This window comes from Lepisma saccharinum, chromosome 15 (assembly GCF_977018435.1).
Source record: "Lepisma saccharinum chromosome 15, izLepSacc3.1, whole genome shotgun sequence".
In the NCBI taxonomy this organism is placed as follows: Eukaryota; Metazoa; Arthropoda; class Insecta; order Zygentoma; family Lepismatidae; genus Lepisma; species Lepisma saccharinum.
In genome coordinates, this window is record NC_139243.1 from 76657364 (window position 1) to 76680162 (window position 22799).

General features: G+C 39.4%; 1 long non-coding RNA gene and 1 pseudogene across 1 annotated transcript in view; one reads left to right on the forward strand and one right to left on the reverse strand.

Moving 5' to 3' along the window:
- LOC145999512 (uncharacterized) overlaps positions 1-17099 on the reverse strand; it is a 93198-nt gene extending 76099 nt beyond the window's left edge. Inside the window, exon 1 of the long non-coding RNA XR_014443408.1 lies at positions 17020-17099. This is a non-coding gene — a long non-coding RNA (uncharacterized LOC145999512). The remainder of the gene's footprint in view (positions 1-17019) is intronic.
- Positions 17100-18994: 1895 nt separating this feature from the next.
- On the forward strand, positions 18995-21408 carry LOC145999348 (importin-7 pseudogene; annotated as a pseudogene).
- The last annotated feature ends 1391 nt before the right edge of the window (positions 21409-22799 follow it).

Here is a 22799-nt window from a genome sequence, read left to right on the forward strand (position 1 = left end):
GTGTGCAAGAAATGAACAAAGCTTCTACATTATGAATATTGTAGCCTAGATATTCGAACTGAAAGCCACGAAGCTACCGATTTGGTTTGTTAAGATTGTGAATCATTGTCTACGGATAGTTCATCTGATACATTGAATATGTTCAAAGCATTAAAAGCCAAGATTGAAGGAATTAGCAAGCAACAAGTCGAAAGTATGGAAAAATTACAGGCAGATATTAGCAAACAGTCAGAAACATTACAGACTGATATTAAACAGCAAGCTGATTCCATTAATAACTTGAAGGCTGATATTAGCAATGATATTAGCAAACAGTCTGAAACATTGCAGGCTGATATGTGTAAACAGTCTGAAGCACTGAAAGCTGATATTTGCAAACAGTCTGAAACACTGCAGGCTGATATTAAACAGCAAGGTGATTCCATTACCAGCTTGATAGCTGATATCTGCAAACAGTGTGAAGCACTGAAAGCTGATATCTGCAAACAGTCTGAAGCACTGAAAACTGATATCTGCAAACAGTCTGAAACATTGCAGGCTGATATGTGTGAACAGTATGAGGCACTGAAGGCTGATATCTGTAGACAATCTGACATATTAAAGGAAGATATCCTCAGACAATGTGCGTTGCTAGAGGATGATATCGGTAAGCAGCACGATGAATCTATAAAAGTATTAAGAGCTGAAATAGGCGAGATGGCCTGTGAGATTCAACAACTGAAGTCTGAGAACGAGAAAACTAGGACGCGATTCTCTGAAGAAATCCGGCAGGCTAGAGAGATAGACTTTGATGACTTCCGGCGTAGCTTGGCAGCCGATGTAAATAAAGCCACGGAAAATGTTCGCACTTATGTGGAGGATATTAACTCGAGATTCACTGGAGAGTGCAATAGGATTATTGAAAAAGAGCTGAAAATAGAACAGATGTTGGCCGAGGCCGAGACTGACAAAATACAGTTCCGGGCTGAGGTCCAAGAAAATATTAGTCAGATTTCAGTAGTTGTGTCTCAAAGAAGCAAGGATGTTGAGGAAATAAAGACTCAAGTAGAACAAATTACAAATCAGTTAGAGAGTATGCACGTTTCCCGGCAAACGAAAATAGAAATTGGATCTCGAACAGCTGGTCACCCGTCTGCAGTTGCTGAGAGTGCAGTGTTGCCCACTATGAACAGTGAACTAAATGAAGCGATGGACAGTGGACAGAGCCGGTGGAGAGAAAACTAGAGAAGACAAACAAAAACTAAATGAAGCGATGGACAGAGCCGGTGGAGAAAAAACTAGAGAAGACAAACAAGTCTGTCACCCACGAGTTACTTCTGATTCAAGAGCTAATGAAGTGGCCCCTGTTATTCCACCTACCTTTAGTCTTTCAGGCGATGACAGAGGTTACAGAGAGCGTGAATCTCGCAGGGCCCGGCACAGTCTTTATGAGGAAAGGACAAAGAGGAAACGTCTAGAAAGGAAGAAGAATCGCAGTTCCTCCTCTTCCAGCACCAGCTCTGACTCTCAGTATCAAGCAAAAATCAGGAAGCGAACACGAAAGCATGGAAATTCAAGGAGCGGGCCAGATGAGTCGCCGCCAACAACTCAGCGATCAGCAATGACTGGAACTCCAAGGATGGCAGACCTTAACTCCTTGTCGAAGTTCAAGGGAGACCTGGAAGCCGAGAATGCTGAGCAATACTTAAAATAACTTAATATCAATTTTGATTTAATGCAGATTCCATACGAATACCGATTGGAAATTATTCCTCGGCTTTTCAAGGGCCAGGCTGAGCATTGGTTTCGAGCAAACCAGTTAGAGTTGAAGTCCTATTCTGATTTCTGCCGTCGTTTTCGCAAACAATATGCTTCACAAGAGGCCACAGAGAGGCAGCTGACAGCAGTGAGATCTCGCCGATACTTATAGCAGTCCGGTATGAGCATGGAGGAATATGCTTGGTCTATTTACTCAACCTACCGCAATCTGTCTCGTTACATAGAACCTGAGAATGTGAATTTAATCATCTCCCAGCTTCCATATAGAGCGCACAGTCTGAGTCTAGCTAATTCCCCTCAAACTGTACGGCAGCTAGCCGACTTTCTGAAAAGGTTCGAGGTGCTTGAGGAACAGGACAGATGGAAGCCTGCGGGGAATAGAAAAGGTGCTGGTCAGGGAAATGCTCCTAGACAAAATAGAATTGGAATCCAACCCCCCCCCCCCCGGGTCAGACAAGTTACGCAGAACCATAGAAATGGTTATTCCAATTACAACAGGCGGCGTAATCCTCCTAGAAGGGATGGCAGGAACAACTACGCACGTGGGCCGCGTCGTTACAGATCTGACCCAGAAGACCATTCCCGTGACTTTTCACGTAACGCCTCTGAACCCAGTAACTTCAGAGCGACGGCGCCTCCGTTTGAACCTTCTGCTTCACGTTTGACGAACGAGCAACGTCAAAGCGTCGACATAACAAGAGACTTTTGGAGGGCACCATCGACTAGTGGTGGGAAGATTTAGTCGGATTTAGCCAGTCGCCCAACGTGAATTCTTCGTTCCCGATCACGGTTGGGCTAAAATCTTGGACTTCCCTGGGAACAGATGACAGCGTTATAAATAGTGAAGACAATCATATTTTTGTTGTGCTGACTCTCAATGAAGGAGAACAAAGTTTAGATAGAGCACTACAACAGGCAGTTAGAAAGGAAAATTTACCCAGGGCTCCGTTAATTAAAGCAACTGTAACAGGCGTTGATTTTATTTGTGTTCTGGACACTGGCAGCGAATGTAATCTCATGAGCTACTCCATTTGGAAGAAGATTAAAGAGAAGCTGCCGTCATTGCAGTTACAACCATGTCCAGATGTTAGGCTGACTGATTTCACTGGGAGAAACAAAACTAGAGTTGTGGGATGTAGACAAGTATATCTAGAGATTGCTGGAAGAAATTTATTGGAGGACATGTTTGTCTTGAAAGGTTTCGAAGCTGACTTTATTTTGGGCTACCCATTCCTCAGGAAATATGAAGCAGGAATTGACCTAAAGCGCGAGAAGTTATCCCTCACCGTAGACGGAGTTCCGGTAGAGCAGGACCTCGTGAATAATGTATCTTCGACAGGGACGTATGTAAGAAAAGTCCGTGAAGATTCCCATGTCGATCAGTGGACGGCTAGTCCTGACGACATTCTGCAGAAGGTCAATGCGAATGAGATTTTATGCGAATGGGGTAGAAGCCAATTGAAAGAAGTCTTATTGAAGCATAGAGATGTATTTTCCGAGAGACCAGGTACTATTAAAAACTTCCAGTGTGAGATTGAACTCACCACCACAGAACCAGTGTATCGATCTCCATATCCCATACCTATAGCAAAAAGGAAACTCCTGGAGGAAGAATTAGAAACGTGGAGACAATGGGGTGTTATAATGCCTTGTAATTCCCCTTACTTGAACCCTTTAATTGTAGTCGACAAGCCTGACGTCCATGCATTGACTTCAGAAATTTGAATAAAATTGTACGTGTTCCACGGAATTCAGTTGAGCTCATTTCGGATGCCTTGCAAAAATTTAAAGGTGCTCGTTATTTTACAAATCTGGATCTGGCTTCTGGAAATTTACAGATCCCTGTAAAAACTGACTGACAACCATGTACTGCCTTCTCCTATAAAGGACGTCAGTGGATGTTTGCTCGAATGCCTTTTGGTATCTCTAGTGCTGTGTCAATTTTCATAGCTGCCATGCATGCTGTATTTGGTCCTGAAACCGAAGAGTATCTAACTCAATATATGGATGACTTGCTGATTTTCGACAAAGAACTCTCCAAACATCTCGAACATCTGGACGAAGTTTTGCAGCGACTCCAAGAAGTGGGGATGACTGTAAAGCTGCGAAAGTGTGAATTTGTCAAAAAGGAAATTACCTAATTGGGTCACGTTGTTTCTGGAGATGCTATCAAAATCCAACCAGCCAAAAATTCAGCCGTTAAGTTATTTCCTAAACCTAAAAGTAGAAAGGATGTTCGGAAATTTCTTGGCCTCGCCAACTGGAGGCGGAAGCTCATTGAAAATTTTGCAGCTAAATCTGAACCGCTCTCCAAGCTGTTAGGTAAAAATCAACGTTGGATTTGGCGAGACGAGGAAGAACAAAGTTTCCAGCTACTGAAGAATGAACTTGTAAGAGATGCTGAATTAGCACAACCTGATTTTGAACAGGAATTCTGTATCCAATGTGATGCTTCTGGGAAAGCATTGAGTAGTATTCTTTTCCAAATGAATGGTGAAGAGAGAAAGGTCATTGAGTATGCAAGCCGAAAACTGAAGGAGAACGAACGAATGTTTGGCCATAATCTTTGGAGTTGAGAAGTATGCTGTTTATTTGAAAGGTAGGCCCTTCACTATCTACAGTGATCACAAAGGGTTGGTATGGTTACAAGACGCCCGTGACTGGAACAGTCGTTTGACTCGCTGGTTTCTGAAATTCCAACAGTACCAGTATAAAATAGTATACGTCTCTGGTCGCCAAAACGATCTGGCAGATATTTTATCTCGGTATCCTGCTGATGATATACCCCAGATTCATCCTGAAAATAGCCAGCAGACATTCACAATAAACTACCTGTGGGCCGATAGAGGAGAAATAGATGACGTCGACAAGTGGAGAGAGGCACAATCTGAAGATGAATTCTGCAAAAATTTACTCAAATCTCTAAATTCTCAGGAACCTAACCTCAGATTGAATCGTTCCTATCGCATTCCGGAAGGGATTTTATTTAAGAAAGGATCGCATAATCAGTCCCTTTGGAAATTGTGTGTTCCGGTGGTAATGAAGCAACCTCTCTTGAAAGTAATTCATGATGAAGCTGGACATTTTGGAGTATCCAAGACATTGTAGCGACTTGCAGTACGATACTTCTGGAAAGGCATGAAGAATGACGTGATACAGTACATCCGAGATTGTGAAATTTGTGCCCAGACTAAACCAGACAAATTGGGGATACTCAAGGAAACCCTTCATATCAGTCCCAAGAAACCTCATGAGATGCTTTCTCTGGACTTGATTGGGAAGCTTCCTCAGTCTAATGGATACCAGTACACCTTGAGTCTTATTGATGTGGGTACACGTTTTGTCTCCGCATATGCTTTACGGACTGCCAGCAGCACACAAATTATAAACACGCTTCAGATAGGATATTTTGTTCACTATCCAAACGTTACGTTTACCCTGAGCGACAGAGGAGCTCAGTTTACCTCTAAGCAGTGGCACGAAGTTACCAAAAAGCGTGGTATCCATCATGTTTGCACAACAGCTTACAATCCAAAGGGGAACATGGTAGAACGAGCAAATCAAGAGATAGTCAGATTTCTTCGTTTATTTTGTTATCGAGAACATCAGACTTGGTCGCGATACATATCAAAAGTTGTTTTTTAATTAATTATTCTATTTCTGAAACTACTGGATATTCACCTGGTGAACTATTCTTCAATCATCCTATACCCAGAGAGATCCTAACACATTTCAATTAGCCCGAACGGGAAGAAGCCCAACCGGATTGGAAGTCCAAATTATTCTTAGCCCAAGTCAGGGAGAAGAAGAAACTGTCGAAGAATATAAAACAGAAGGGAAACGCCAAGACATTGACAGTTGGAGACTTCGTGATGTTTAAAAACCATTCCTTAAGCTCCTCACTAGATAGGACCATTCAAAAGTTATTTATGTTGTGGACAGGACCTTATCTAGTGAACAAAGTGGAAAATAATGTTGTGACATTGCTAATTCCAAGGACTAAAGAATTATATGGTAAGGTTAACTTGGATAACCTAAAACTGGTGCGTTTTTCGGAGGATAAAAAGAAAGAGTTTGTACTTTAAAACTAAGTTTCCTCCAGGTAGATAACTTCCTTCCTGAAACTTAGTTTCCGAAAGGAAGGGGCAGATGATATGATCCACATTTTTATGTGACGTCACCAGTAGAAAATATGTCACTAATGTATTTATTTTTGTGAAGGAAACCGTAATTTCTTTGTTATTATATGTAATAATGCACCTTGTTTGTAATGTATATCTTTTGTTTACTGTTTATTGTATTTTATGCTACATTATGGGTAATTTAATGTCTTTTGGTTTGAGAGAGTGCACTATACGAATTTGTATTTCTAAACATGCATAGATGTCAGTTTTGTTGGTACAATCTTTTTGTAAATAATGAGTGATTCATCTGTACTTGAATCTGTGTTCTCGAAATAGTATAAAAGCGAGGATATCGCGTAAGAAATATCACATTTTTTCGCCACGGATCGACGAAGCTTTTAAAATTAAAAAGAACTCCTCGGTGTTGTGCATACATCTTGGTATGGTAGTTCGGGGCGCAAGCTAGGCCTATGTGATCATAGGTACGCCGATAGCCATGCATTGATGCTATGCACAATACTGCAACCATTCTACGTTAAATAATAAAGTTAGCCTAAGGATTAATTTGGAAATAAAAGGCTAAAGAGCAAATATTGGCTCAGTTATTATTGCATATCTCTTGGTGTGGTAGTTCGGGGCGCAAGCTAGGTCTATGTGATCATAGGCTTGCCGATAGCCACGCATTGAGTTTATGCGTTTTAGTTGAGTCAATTCATCGACAAAGCGAAATCCTCGCCTTGGTCTCCAGTATATTTGCATTAAAATTGCAATAAATAAAGAATAAAACCTTTCAGTTTATACATATTGCAGTAATGTGCTTTTATTTCTCTGTGCTGTGAATGTTGTCTTTGCCTAACACTATCCCTGTACCTGAGAAGAGTCTGTGTACTTCGCCGAGTCTCATCGTTCACCGCTGATTATTATTAAGTTATTATTAATAAATATAATAATACGTTTAATAGTATAATAATACAGGCTAGAACGTATCAACCTAAGTCATTAAATCTTATGATAACATTACATGTGATTTACAAAAAGTATATTTACATTCTATGACAGGGATTATGGAGCCGGCTGCGCCATCGGGATTTTGGGGGGGGGAGGTTTCCCTTCAAATAATGTAAAATTCAACATTTATATATTTTCCAAAATATATGTAAAAATTTTACACCTTAAACGCACCATATTTAATATACTCCTCACAAAAAGTGTACAATATTGTTATATTAGACAATAGTTGATAGACACGGCTTTGGAATGCAACAACACATGGTATCTGTCTGGTGGACGTTCTGGTCTCTTTGCCTATATATGCCACAGTGCCTATTACCTATTGCCTAATATAGTATTATTCCAAACTTGTTGTGCCTAATGTAACAATATTCCAAACATTTTGTGAGCAGTGTATATTAGATGAAGAAAAGAAAGTGTTTAAGGGTATTATCGAAAAAGGGGGAGGGGGAATATCCAACTCTTACATATTAGGCCTTAATTGACACATGGGTTCTGGGGAGATTCTGAATTAAAAACGATGGGAGGGCACAGTATCCAACTCTAGGTTCTAGATTATAGCGGGTATTTTAGTTAGAGGGGGATTGAGCATTAAATTGAGGGGGTATCCAATTCTTGTGTATTACTATTGTCTTAGACTGTTGGGGAAATTCTGGTGTGGAGACTGAGAATTAATTATTTGGATTTGGATTTATTTTAATTGTTTTCCACTCCTCAATATGAACAGGAAGTCTAAAATTAACATGGACATTTTGGTGGTAGGATTGAGAATTAAATTTAAACTGTAAGATAGGAAGCTCTTGATAAAGTGTTAAATCTTAGATTGTCAAGGGATTTCTGTAGTGGAGAGAGAGTTCGAACATTAAATTTTGTAAACTGTATTTAGCGATATGGAATTCACACGCTTTCGACCCCGAACGTGCCAAAGGAGAAGCTGGAAAAGACTAAATATCTCGGGATCCTAAGAAAGTACTGACACCCCATTAAAATAATATTCTTGAAAGCCTGAAAAGAAATGGACGTAAAACATTTATTGCTCGTTTCGCTCGCAATCACGTGTTCCGAGAATGCGTACTTGGCGCTTTACTGAGGTGAATGTAAAATTTTATACTATAGCTGCATTTTTCTCGATATTCATTAATAACATCACTACAGTGTTGCTATGCTGCATCATTTGGAACAAAAATTAATCGAATCCGTATTTCTAATATCTTGTCACAGGGAAATTTTACTTTAACAAGTTAAATTTGCACTGAAGATATAATCCACGTAATTATTGTTCTTGATGAGTAAAATAATTATATTTACCCCAAGAAAACGGGGAGGGGTGAGTTCTTTGAAAGAGGAACCGTCCGTATTATATTATAGCCATGAACTTAAGAATTTCTAGCTAGGGTTCTATAATGTCCCGTGAAACAATAATTGAATCGGTCATACGGCTGGAGAATGTTATTTTGTTTGCCAAGGTTGAATTATCTATCATTATCTTAAGTTGTGTAATAATTTGTCTTAAATACTCGAATTGTGAGTTTTATAAACCCACTCACAAAAACTGTTTATAGCTATGCATATTTATATAATTTAATTTACTATATTTAACCAATCAATGTGCTAGCTTTAGGTTTCTTCAAAAATTAAACAATTAAAAATATAGACAGTTTAAGATGGTATTTCATTCAAAAAGACATCAATTATTACGTATTTGTACATTTATTTTGTGGGGATTATGATGAACGATTTTAGTGGCGGTCTTGAGCGATGGGCCCCTGCTTAGGGAGGGGGGGCAGATCAAGTATAGTGTTCAGTAAAGCTAAGGAGATTGAAGGTTGGCAATCCTGGTGTGACGTTAGAGGCGCGAGATTTACTGCAGACGATGTTTGGGTGGGTCGCGCCATTGGCCTCGAGGGGTGGGGATGGCACCCTTGTTCTAGGAAAGGACAAACTCATTCACAAAAGGATATATCGAACTAGTAACACGGAAAACAACCTTATTTCTATTTCCAATTTCAAACTGAATGCCCATCTAACGTACCTACAAGTGTCTTGTGGACTCCTTAATACCTGTGAAATATCAGCATTATGCCATGAAAACTGAAGCTGAAAGCAGCGTGATGTTGTCTCGGCTCGGTGAGATTGGTGAGTTTTAGAATGGTGTCCTTCTTCAATTAAAAATACTGTATACTTTACGACAGGAAAATCTCTGATGACTGGACCAAGAATATTCACGAATGATTTTTCACTTGTGTTAACAAATGGTACACCATACGCTTTCAATTAAACTTTCCTTGAGGGCAGGGGCGGTGCCAGGGGGTGCTTGCGCACCCCTTAATTTTCTTCCGCACCCCCTTCAGCACCCCTACGTTCAACTGAAAACACTTGAAAGAGATGCCGATATACATACTTTCCTGTATAAAGATCAGCGGCCGTTTTCTTTCTGTCGTCAGCATTGTTGTTAAGATTTGTTTCTTCTCTACTTTCTTCAAGTGGCCTGTTTGTGGTTTCTGATAATTGCCTGTAGCTTAGTGTTAGTGTTCTTTTCCATTTTTCCTTTTTGCATTGTTGATGAACGGATTATTTTCCACCTACGTGTTCTTCCTCCCACTAGAGACAAAATTTCAGCTGCTTTCAAGGTATCACCAGGTCGTGCTCGGGAAATTATTTAATGCGATGAGAGTTGTGACGTGAAGGATACTTTTCTTGTTAATACGTTCGATGTTCAATGTTCTACGTAACATGTGTAGTAAACGTACCATTTCAGACTTTTTCAAAAACTGTTAGGACGACGCGCAGTGTTCATGAATAAAGTTTACAGTTCATTGATGTGGATAGTTTGGCAGAAAGGCTTTTAACGAAAACTAAGCTGCGATTTGTCCTGAAGCGGCAGATGGAAGGTACAATGTACTATGTATTTTGTACCTCCATTGGTTACATTGAAAAGATTCAAAAATTGTGTTTTTAAAGGCAAGGATAATTACACTTTGTTGATTGATTGTTTTGGTGTTTTAAGTCCACTTTATGCACAAAGGCTAATCGGGACTGGACCTACAGTTTAAAGTGGGATCCGAACCACTATGTCTCTCCAGGGTATCGAACCCGGGACCATTTGATTGCAAGTCGACAACGCTACCACTGCGCCATCGGGAAGGCCCTAATTTAATTTTGTATTTCACTACATGGTTCCATGAGACTGCAATGTGCATCTGAATGTTTACACTCTGTGACCACTTTCTTGGAATATAAGACTTAATACATATCATCATTGACGTCCAGGGAGAAGCCAAGGGGGGCACAGCCTCCATGGAAAATGAATGCCAATTTAAAGTTATATACTTCTCACATATAATTTAATTTCAATCAGTAATTTATGTCAATCAGTGGGGGCTATTAGGGGTGCAGTTGCCCCCGCTTTTTGCTATTTTCCCTCCGCACCTTATCTACCAAGGAAAAGGAAACTCCCCTTGCCCCCTTCCCCAGTTTTGAAAGGTTGTCTGAGTGTTTCATGTTTTCCTTATTTTCAGCATCGCACCCTCTAAATTTCATCCGCACCCCCTCAGCACCCCTAGATCATTAATCCTGGCGCCGCCGCTGCTTGAGGGGAATACAAACATCCTTGGCAGGGATACAATTTATTGTGGGGGGGAATCCCCGGCATTCCCCGCCCTCCGTTAATTCGCACACTCTGCTTACGTCAGAAAATGAAATACGCCGCTTGCGAGGAAGTTCTTTGGTGCACCCAAACACCGTCTGCAGTAAATCTCGCGCCTCTGACGTCACACCAGGATTGCCAACCTTCAATCTCCAATACCGCTCCAAGATACAAACAACAAATATAACTGAACTTCATGTCAAATTTCGTTCACATCTATTTGCCATTCTTTCGTCAAGTCATGACTTTCAAAACCAACACTTTTCTACAAAACCACTTCAAAAACAATGTCTAATACATAATTGCACAGATTTAGTTCATACCACAGGCAGATGAAGACCATGAAGATGACGTAATAAATTGCAATACAAAAAACTCTTAATACTCCTCTACAATACATCTCCGAGTGCTAAAACCAACATCAATGGTTCGTATGAAACAATCTTCAAAAGTGGCTATTTTTTATAGTTTCTCTTGGGGGAACGGAGGGTTAAGGGTACCCGTATACTTTACAAATATGAAGTTATGTATCGTCATTTCAATTATTCCTAATCTTTGTGGTTTCTATTTTTGCTAAGCACTTATTCGAAAGCTTCATCAAATCAGGGAATAATAACATTTTATTACACACAGGGGCGGCGCCAGCGGTTTGCCAATGGATGCTTGCGATCCCGTTAATTTTCTTTCGCACCCCCTTCAGCACCCCATTTTCAAAATCTACTTTCTACCCAAAACATTATTAACTCTTGCATTGTCACATGGCGTTATGACTTACTGAAAACAATGTCGTCATACTAAGTAGAGAATATTTTGTTTTCAAGTGAGACCGCTGATATTGCATCCAACAGGCAAGGCATTCAACCCGCTTTCCTCTACGGGGGGCAATTTCTACAATTATCAGCGACTGTTGCCTTTTTTTTTTTTTTTGCTATTATCGTTGTTAAAAATATATATTAATTATTTAAGACACAATACATGTTATTGCCATTGGCCTGCCTAAACAAGCTTTGCTCGTTTGAAATTACAAAATACGTGGCTGTTGTGGTCAAAACAAACACAAATGAATTAAGTTCCAAACTTTTGAAAAAGGTGAGTGTGGCTTACCCAAAGTCGATTGGTGTTTGATGTGGAGGCTAAAGCATGCATGCAGGCACGTAGCCAAGGAGGAGGACTCGGAGGATGGGGCCAAGCCCTCTCCCAAATCCTACAAATATGAAAATTAAATAGTGTATAGTGGTAATTAATTTTACTTCTTTAGCAGGATTAAACATCTTCTATAATAAGTTATAATAAGGCCCGTAGCTAGAATTTTATTTCCTGTGGGGAGGGGGATTATCCATTATCAGCACAGGCGTCGCCAGAAATATTTCTAGAAGGGGCACACCACTGATAAAAATTGATTCGCAAGAATAATAGTAACAAAGATATTTATTATCACTGATATAATTGTAAATTTACAACAATAAACTATTATAAGTTATTAAAAATAAAAAAAATAATCAAAATTTATTATTAATATTATTATTACTCAACATAAATGTTGTTCATTATTTTTCTCACATTTTGTACAGTTAGAGAACTGAAATTCACTTTATTAATTTTCACACATTTCGTTAAAAAAAGACAGTTTTAAAAGTTAGGGGCAAATTTTACTCATAAACTTTACATTGTGTTACATCTCACAAAGAAAACTATGAACTTTGAGAACTGTGGATACATTCATTCTTTGGACCAAATGGTAGAATATAAATATTATATATAACCTGGTTCCTCTATTATACACTATTTTTTGGATCTAATGTTTAATCCTGCTAAGGAAGTAAAATTAATTACTACTGTACACTATTTAAATTGGATATTTGTAGGATTTAGGGGGCTTCAGTTCCCTTAACCCTCCCCCTGGCTACGTGCATCGTTGTAATATACAGAGAAATTCATGTTAAGGCGGAGGCCCAACCACGAATTTTTTTTGGGTGGGAGGGGGAGCAAATGCATGGATAAACGTACCTAATAATAATAATATCAACAACGAAAATAATGCCATTATTAATGTTATTATTATTATTAGTAGTAGTATCAAAGACGTTCTTATCCTAGTAAATTACGCAAATAGGGGGTTGAAGTCGTTGCTAAAGCATTTGTGATGAACAAACGATTTGAAATATTTTTTCAAAACATTCAATTTCACATTAATAATGCAAAACAAGCACACAAACTGTATTTCTGAAAGACAGAAAATGCATATGTGCATTCCAAATAGAATTATGACATGTATACCTACCATGCACATCACATACGCAACGTGGAAAAACATAAAATGAGAAAATACATATGCAGCATGTCAGGCCCGTACCCAGGCGGGGCCAAGGGGGCCATGCCCCCCCCAATGAGCCATCAAATATTTTGATGCAAACCTAAAAAAACATGGATAATTTTTAAGATTTTGAAACAATTTAGATTTTCTGATTGTATAAATGAATGGGTTGTCTCTGGAGAGAGGCAGACTCCAGAAGTCTGCAGTCTACTATATTTAGTAATTTTAGTTTTATAACCATTTATGCGAAGCTACTAAATGTTCCAATTTGTTCGGGAATGTTCACCATATTTACTCCCTGGTTTGACTTTTTTCGAACTTCAGTCTTGATGAGAAAATGTCCTCTTCTTGGGGTTAATTCACATTCAGATATGTTCTTCATTATAAGGATAATTCCATAGCGTTGGTTGTCACATTCAGGGTACGAATCCCATGGCGGAAGGGGATATCACACATTCCCACCAATGATCTTGTTCTATTAAAAAAATTTCCGAGGTTAAGAGTTTGTGTTATAACAACAAAGATAAGCAATTAATTTGGACTTCAAACATACTTCACAAGGATAACATCATAGACACATACAAAGAAGGAATAACAAAGAATGATGTCAGCCTGTGTGTGAATGTTGCATACATCTCCTGTTCTCTCTCTCTCTCTGTCTCAATATCTGTCTCTCTCTCTCTCTCTCTCTCTCTCTCTCTCTCTCTCTCTCTCTCTTACTCTTTCTCTTGAGGGCTGGTAACAGCATAGGGTAAAATCGTACATCTACAGTCATAGATAAGATTTTAAAATTATATCAAATTTCACTAATAAAAAATGGAGCCGTATCTGCGAAGGTGGTTGTCATTGTCTCCCTAGGCCCCTGGAACATATAAATTTGACCGACCTGTTATTTCTCCTCCATTTCTCACCTCCTTTCATCGGGAATAAAACATAGCATTTACATGTAAATTTACTAGGAAACTAATGTCTTCCTAAAGTTTCTAATTCTTTGTCCCTCCACCTAGTTATATTTAATTTGCAAACGATTTTGCAGATAACACACACTGCTTCAATGAAGATGGTGTAGTGGGCCTCTTCAATGGTGCACTGGTAGCGTCGTCTCCTTGTAACCAAGGTGTCCCGGGTTCGATACCTGGTGGGGGCACATAGTGGTTCGGATCCCACTTTAAACTGTAGGCCCAGTCCCGATTAGGCTTACAGTGCATAAAGTGGACTTAAAACACCAAATCAATCAATCAAAGATGGTGTAGGATGCACAACAGACTGTCCTTTTTTTAACATCCACATTTCTTGAATGCAAAGTTTTCTTTTCATCAGATTCAATAGAAATCTGTAAGTACATAAAATTTCTACAATGTCTAAGTATGCCAGCTACATCTAGGTAGGGGGGGTGGAGTGCAAATTTGGTGTAGGGGTGCGAAAATCATTCTCGTCCTGGGCGCTGAAATCTCTAGCTACAACTCTGATAACATAAGGAAATATTTCCTTTCGAGAGACCATTAAAAGATTTAGACCATTATAAAAACATAACGCAATAAAAGTATGAAAATGTAATTATCATTTTTAATAAAAAGCAATAATTAAATTATATCTAATCCTTATGGAAAAATATTTCACCTATCTTCTAATTTCTTGACATTTTGAACCAGTCGTTAAAGGGATTTATTTGCTAGTTTATAAATGTAGCAATTTAATATGTTTATATACATGTTTATAAATATATACAGGGTGTCATTTTAATGGCGCCCACAGACCACGGAAACGTATAGAGGACATCAAAACAAACAACTTTTCTCAGTAACATTTTTCTCGTTGCTGCGTAGATTCGACGCTACGGCCGTTCAAAAAAGACCGTTTTGCCGCCTGGATGCTGGCAACCCAACAGAACATTTGATTGCATTTCTGACGTCATATCCCGTCGTGAAGCGATGCGTTCGAGGGTTGCCAGGAACACTCATATTCTGTGACAAATGACATAGTTACAATCAGCCACATTACGTACCGTAAAAGAAAACCAGAAAACACGTTCTTTAACCTAACAGAAAGTAAACAAACGATACGAAAAATGGTAGAAAGAAAATAGGATTCAAGTGGAAGTGGTCATAGCGAATTTTGTGTCAGCTTACATGTCAAATATTTGCAAATCTATTTACCAAGTTGGCATCTACAATTTAGTCTATCCACTTCGTCCTTCTGATACTAGTTGTCTGTGATACACTGAACAGATGACAAACTAGAAATGAAAGAACTCAAAATTCCAAAGGTAAGCAACTCATAATATAATGTATATTCAGGGCATTATGAGGCAAGAGACAAAAATGGGTGTAAAACAAGCTATCCGACGACTGTGTTTATCTATGCACCGGATACACATGTAATAATTTTCAACTGTGAACAGGGCAGTATATTCGCTACTGATTCATCTTTAGATTGTTACTGTGGTTGTACGTGTTTTAGCCGTAATGTAACAACGTGAACCTCGGATACTTCCGTTATTAGCACAAAAGTACCACAAGGCATCTGGACACAATCCTGTAGATATCAACCTTGCAACGAGATTTGCAAATTTTTTACATCTGAGTGTAAACAGCCACATTTAAGCTGTAAGTCCAATAAAATGTATTGTTGATGATATTTGACATGTAGGCTGAGACAAAATCCGATATTCACACTTCATTTTGAATACGTTTTTACAATTTCTCATATCGTTGGTTCACTTCCCCTGAGATGACTTCTGATCTTCTGACTTGTAGGCTATGATGTTCGGTCTACTGGACGCGTTTCTCGCTTCGTTTTACACCTAATCATGTGGTTCGTAGTTTGTCAATTTTCACAAAATGTGTGTTCCTTGCAACCCTGCCGTGCGCTGTTTCGCCGCAGGAAATGACATCACAGATACGATCAAATGATCTGTTGGGTTGCCAGCATCCAGGCGGCAAAACGGTCTTTTTTGAACGGCTTTAGCGCCGAATTGATGCACCAGAGAGAAAAATGTTACTGAGAAAAGTTTGCTTTGATGTCCACTATACGAATCTGTAATTAATTAATTATTTAATAATTGACATATATTTCATGACAATTATATATATATATATACACAAAGTTTCGGGTTTTCCCCCCTACAAAAATTCCTGGGTATGAGCCTGCAGCATGTTAGCACTTATTTATGTGCGTCAATTCATCCACCTCAAAATAAACCAACAGCAAAAATGATATAAATTGTCTCTCAAATGTGCACGCTTCCTTTCCTCTAAATAATTGTTCGTGCATTTAAGACAAAATGAATTAGAAGTCTTACTTCTCTCGCTGGTAATTTACAATGCATTACAGGAAAAAAAAAAACATTGCGAACGAAGCAAGCTAGAATATTCTTAGATCCATTTTTTTTCGAACTGATACCAGTATTGATTTAATAGAGATCAAAAAGTTTCACGGGGTGCCATGGAATTCTCTCTTTTATCATATTTCGGAGCCCAGGACCGACTCCCACCGCACAATGCACGGCCCCTAGCTATCGCTCTGAACGTGATGAGACTAAGAAAAGCAGTTATTACCGGCGAAGCAAGCAAGAAAATCTTACGAAATGTATTTCTACTTGCATCAAATTTGAACTCGAGGGGACTAATTGCCCTTCTGTGTCCCCCCTTAGATGCCCTTGGGCTGTCGATGTTTGCTCCAACTAGAATTGACTTCCTTCCAAGGTTGGGTGGGGGGGGCAAGGTTGCACCATTAGCTTTTATTCTTCCACTCTTGCTATGGGATGAACCCCCTCCGAAATAAAAATCTGGCTACGGGACTGCCTGTATGTTTCATGTTTACTTCATTTTCAACAACTCAAACATTCACTCCGCCCCCTTCAGCACCTCTAGATGATTAAACCTGTCGACGCCACTGCTTGCCACCGAGTGAGAAGACTGTTCAATTAATTAATTGGTGACAAAGGATGCAGTAATTGAAGCACGAGGAAAGATTACTCGTTTTTGCAACAAGCAAAACGCAGCAACTGAATATTTTTTCACGTGCAACTTTATCCATTGTTTTAAGAACTTGTTCGAAACTCGTGCTTTTAGTAAAGTTTACTCTGCCATGTGTCCACTCCACAGTAACCATTCGTAGCACTTCCATTACAACAAGCAAATTGCTATAAATACAAGAGTACATACCTTAAGAAACACAAATGGTTGCTCGAGTCTTCATCAGGAAGTTTTGCATCACGAGGCTTCGCCCAATTGAGTCAGCTGTGTGACCTTGTACGAACGTCCACGCCAGTGTTGCCACAATGGGCGAGCACAATTTCCCTCTCCAAGGGTCAAAATGTCCCTTTTCGGACAATTTTTTCCCTTCACCCCACAAAAAATGTCTAAAATAATAATAATAATAATAAGGAGAACAACAATAAAAAGTAGTACAAGATTTCCGGTGGCGCAGGAACGGGACGGGGCGTTGCAGGGGTACAATGTATAGAATTTCCCTAAATTAAATACTTCCGCAATTGTCACAAGAATTATGGGAATATCATATAAGTTTATCACAAAATTATTTACAGATATTCACAACTCGTCTCATCTCGATTCATGCTTCAAGTCCATCTCGTTTTGTTGAATATTTCCCGCGCATACCTTACTTTCCTCAGACTACTAGTAAAGGTTAACAAACACAAATGAGATCAGACCACGATACGTACTCCACACTGTTCCACTGCGCTTGTCACACATTAAAAAAACAAACAAAAAAAAACAACACTATTTTCATGTCACTGAATTGCACATTCAGCTGTAGATATTGGTACATATTGAGGCGGAAAAGTGTTTTCGATTTTCTATGTAGAAGAGAAATGCTATAAGTGATATCCCTTACCTTAAAGTTAATCTTTTCGCATAAATGAGAAATTAATATGTCACCATAAAACACATGTTTTCAAACTATTTTCTTGTAAGTACTGTGCCATACAAGATGAATCAATCGTTTCCAAAGTTTGAAATGTTCTTCTAGCCAAGACAACTTCTTCCTATGCTCTAAAAACTGAAGGATATCGTTTTTCACAAGCAATGATAGTACTTTTAGTACCTCTAGAGTGGCCTGTAAGCCTTTGTAGCAACACTAAAATGTAACGTAGTACAGCCTGGACTGAAATCTTGCAGACTAACGAGGCTCTGGCGTCTGGACTTGCAACCACTATAATCCTCTGTGGGGTCCGTGTTGTGTCCGGTCCATGGGTGTTTGCGATTGTCCCTCGCCCATTTAATTTTATCACCACTAATTCTCATCTTCACGATTAGCCAAAGTTGGGAGGAAAGTGTAAAGGAAATCAATATATTACTTGTAGAGCATCCTAGGGATATTTCGCACAGAAGTGACACGAGACAGGCGACAAGTGACACGTTTGACTCCGAAGCTAACCCTCAGTAATCAATTGAACCTTTCGAATAGAAGAGACCCGACAAGCTGCTGGTGCCTCTTGCGTGTCGCTCAGACTGGGGTATTTATCTCAATATCCTGCATCGCGTCGCTTCAATTTGCTGTTCATGCATGCGCAGTGAATGCTTCACCCCCAACGATCTATATTTAAACTCCAGAAGAGAGACCATACAGCATTTCTGACTCTAATTTGTTGCTATAATAAAGCATCAATATGCACAATATTTCAAAATAAAACGCAAGGTTGTCTTGGCTTTATCAAGTTTGTTGGTGCAGTTATTGTCTGTAATTTGCCTTCAACATCATGAAGAGAGACCGTGTTTTGACTATTTAAGGCGTGACTGCTCTTGTTCCTTAACAGCCAGCGCTTGTAGGCAAGTCCTTCCATAGTACGTTAGTCTATCACCCGGCTCTTGTGTCAGTTATACTGGGAGACTATAGGTTCTGCAGAAAGCGGTTGACAAATATCATAATCCTATTTTCTGAAGCCGTGAGTCGCTTTGGTGTAAAACTCTCGCGTCGCCTCTCGCTTCGAAATCTCCCTTAAAGTACATCCAAAATAAAAATAAAATAACTGTTTTGTCAAATGTTTACCTGTCCTTCCAGTCCTTGTAACGTTTGCATTATTTTTGCTTTACAAACATTACACATTCAAAAAAAAAGTGAAGAAAAAGCGACGTTCCCTTTTTTTTTAGCCATCGGAGGTCACTTTACCTCACGATGACTTCTGGTGCTGCCTCTAGCGGCGATTTCGGCCGCACTGGCCTGCTTGTAAAATATGCTGCTCCAGTCAGTCGGCGTGTGCGATTTGCCTCTCGCAGCTACTTCCTACTTCCGCTCCGAACGGCAGGTGCCTGTCCTTGGGCACGACGTCTAATCCTTCGTCGGCAAGAGATACTACTCCACCACTGTTTTCTGAAGTGAAGCCTGCCATTCCAACCGATAACACGTAGAAGCCTGTTGAACGTGTATAGTGGAAGGATGGCGTGGGTCTTGGTGTGTATTGAACGTTAGTGGAGGTATGTACAAAAAAACAATCTCTTTGACCGTGATATGGGAATGGTGATTACATCTCGCGATCTTGCCGTTCGCTGATAACGATTGACAATTTGCTTTTGACTTATTATGGAACCTTGAGTAACGAATTCTATAAAACGAACATTAGTTCTTCTTCAGTCCCCCCCCCCCCTTTTGCCTTTTTGTCGCTCTCGTTGAACTTTCTGATAAGTGTTTGAAACCAATGCATATATTGGTGAGTGCGCGTTAATAAAACAAAGGAGTCAAGGAAAGAAGGCGTGTGTGTGTACGCGTGAACTTGTGCTATATGTTGCTGACGCGTTTTTATAATCTGATACTTTGAAAGAATCCCACGCAAAACGTGACTAGCTGCATAATTGAACTATTTAATAAAGTTTATTCATGTACAGGCAGCGCATAATGATTGATAGTGAAGCATATCATTTTTGATCGCCCAGAAGTTGGGTCAGTGAAGTTAAATGCACGCACGTGCGCGCTTGATAGTCGAACCAGTAGAAAATCGCGATTCTTGCCGTCTTGTTCCAATTACCATCTAGTAGTTTAATAACCTCTCTCTGTTATGCTTGTATCAGTTAGTGAAGAACTTTGAATACAAGAAACCCGAGGAAAGAGGTCCACTCAATGAGGCAATGAACATGTTGTTGCCCATGATACATCAGCTGTGTGTGCGTCTTCTCCCCGATCAGTCAGAACAGTCTGTCCTCCTCCAGAAGCAGATCCTGAAAATATACTTTGCTTTAACCCAGTATTCTCTTCCACTCGATTTGATTTCACGTGAGGTGTTCTCCCAATGGATGGAAATTGCAAGAGTTGTAGCAGACAGACCAGTTCCTGAGCAGACAAATGCCATTGATGAGGAAGAGCGTGTGGATCTGCCTTGGTGGAAATGCAAGAAATGGGCCCTTCATATACTTCAACGAATGTTTGAAAGGTATGGAAGTCCAGGCCATGTTTTAAAACCATATAGAGAGTTTGCCGAGTGGTATCTGAAGACTTTCTCTGCTGGTATTTTAGAAGTTCTTTTAAAAATATTGGACCAGTATAGAAGAAAAATATATGTATCACCACGCGTAATTCAGCAGACCATTAATTACATAAATCAGGGTGTCAGCCATGCATATTCCTGGAAATTCTTGAAACCACACATGTTTGCTATTATCCAGGATGTTCTTTTCCCACTGTTGTGTTATTCCCAAGCTGATGAGGAGTTGTGGAACACTGATCCATATGAATACATTCGTGTGAAGTTCGATATCTTTGAAGACTTTGTGTCCCCAGTAACAGCTGCTCAAACCCTTCTCCATTCGTCATGCAAGAAAAGAAAAGACATGTTACAGAAGACCATGAACTTTGTAATGCAAGTTTTAACTTCTCCAAATGCTGACCCACGTCAAAAGGATGGTGCCTTACACATGGTTGGTTCATTAGCAGACATCTTATTAAAGAAAGAATTGTACAAGGAACAAATGGACAAATTATTGTGTCAGTATGTTTTTCCAGAATTCAGCAGTCCTCGGGGTCATATGAGAGCAAGGGCATGTTGGGTACTCCATTACTTTAGTGCAATAAGATTTAAACAGGAGCCTGTACTAGCAGAAGCTATAAGACTGACAACAAATTCATTGCTAAACGATCAAGATCTTCCTGTCAAAGTGGAGGCGGCAATTGCTCTGCAGATGCTCATTACTAGTCAAGAGAAAGCTCAAAAATATGTAGAACCACAGATTAAACTGATTACTTTAGAACTGTTAAAGATTATCAGAGAAACTGAGAATGATGACCTTTCGAACGTGATGCAGAGGATTGTTTGTACGTACAGAGAACAGCTCCTGCCAATAGCAGTTGAAATATGTGATCACTTGGCCACAACATTCCGTCAAGTGTTGGAAACGGACGAAGGCTCAGACGAAAAAGCTATAACATCAATGGGATTGCTCAACACATCCGACTACATCTCGGGGAACCACTGGACTCAAGTTATTTTTTCTCCTTCTTGTTGTAAGACACAACAAAACACTGCAGCTCTCAACAATCGCATTAACAATATTAAAGGACGAAGCTATTTAACATACGTTAAAAAAACGCCCCATTTCTAGTATTCGGTGGAAAAGTGCTTGTGGAACACCCTCTAGAATTCTAAGGAAATCACCATCATATAGCTATGGAACTCTAAAATTAACTGAAATGAAATGAACTGGAACCCTATAAGTATGATACATATTTAATAATATAGTTTACATATCCATTGTGCAAAGAAATTATTCCTGGTTGGGATGTGTCACTCATAACCAGAGGGTGGGATGGTTCAAGACAGAGGGTGGGGAAAACTTCCACTTCTCATCATCAATTCAAATCGCACTTTGCATTAAAAGGAATAGATGATTTTATGTTCTTAACTTTAACATTACAAACTTCAAATTTTCCCTTTCATTAAATTCCAAATGACCAAAGAACAAGGCTTAGTGTTTTATTTGTTTGGGAATTGTTATATAAAGCAGACATTTATGTGTGCTATTCTAAAATGTATTTTTATATTTATACACACACGCACCATCACACCTGTTTCTTTTGTCTGTGTGTGTGTGTGTGTTTGTAACCCTCCAAATGAAGCTGAGCAAGTGGTAGTTGTTGTTGTACGGTATTTCCTTTGATCCATGTTGGTACGAATGGAAAATGTTAATCACATACTTCACAGCCTATCGCATCAGGAGCAGATGTCCCACGTTTGAATCCTGGTCAGGCATGAATGTACAATTGTGTTTGTTCCATCCTCTATTCATCGTTCATCCTCATCGTCGCTATTAGCCGAGATATACAAGCGACGTACAATAAACGAAATAGGAAAAAAATAGATATAGGCTTCAACTCAAAAGAAGTATCAATAAGGAACGACATAGAAATAAAGAACTAGCGCACACTAAAACGTAATGTAATCCTCGATTTTTTCAATATGTATCTTTTCGCATCAAGTTTGGTTCGAATTTCGCTGCAAAAAGGGGAATTTTCCTTCGTGTGGAAACTTGACTGCACGGCGGTTGCACACTGTATGTGTTCGAGAGGGGAGGGACAGAAGTTCGGAAAACGCCGGCAGAGGTCATACGAGAACAGGCAGGATGACTCCATTGAGGAGACCTCTTGTGGCACAGAAGCGAACTACGTCAGTAGGAGAAATATTGAGGAGAGGCAAAAATTGTTGTGGCGTGTAATGCAATTATTGGCTAGCGTATGGGAGTCAAATTTGCCAAACTGTAGCAACCTAACCGTAACAAACAGGAGTAGAAATATATTGTGTCCGTAAAATGACAATAAGATAATAACTTTTATAAAATATTAGTTACATTTGCATTTATATTCAGAAAATTGTGATTACTACCAAGATGAAATATTGTAAAATATATGCAATTTGAATGATGATATAAATTGAGGATTTACCGATATACTTATTCGAACTGATGGTGCATGTCGAAGTTAATTAGCAAATGCTGCT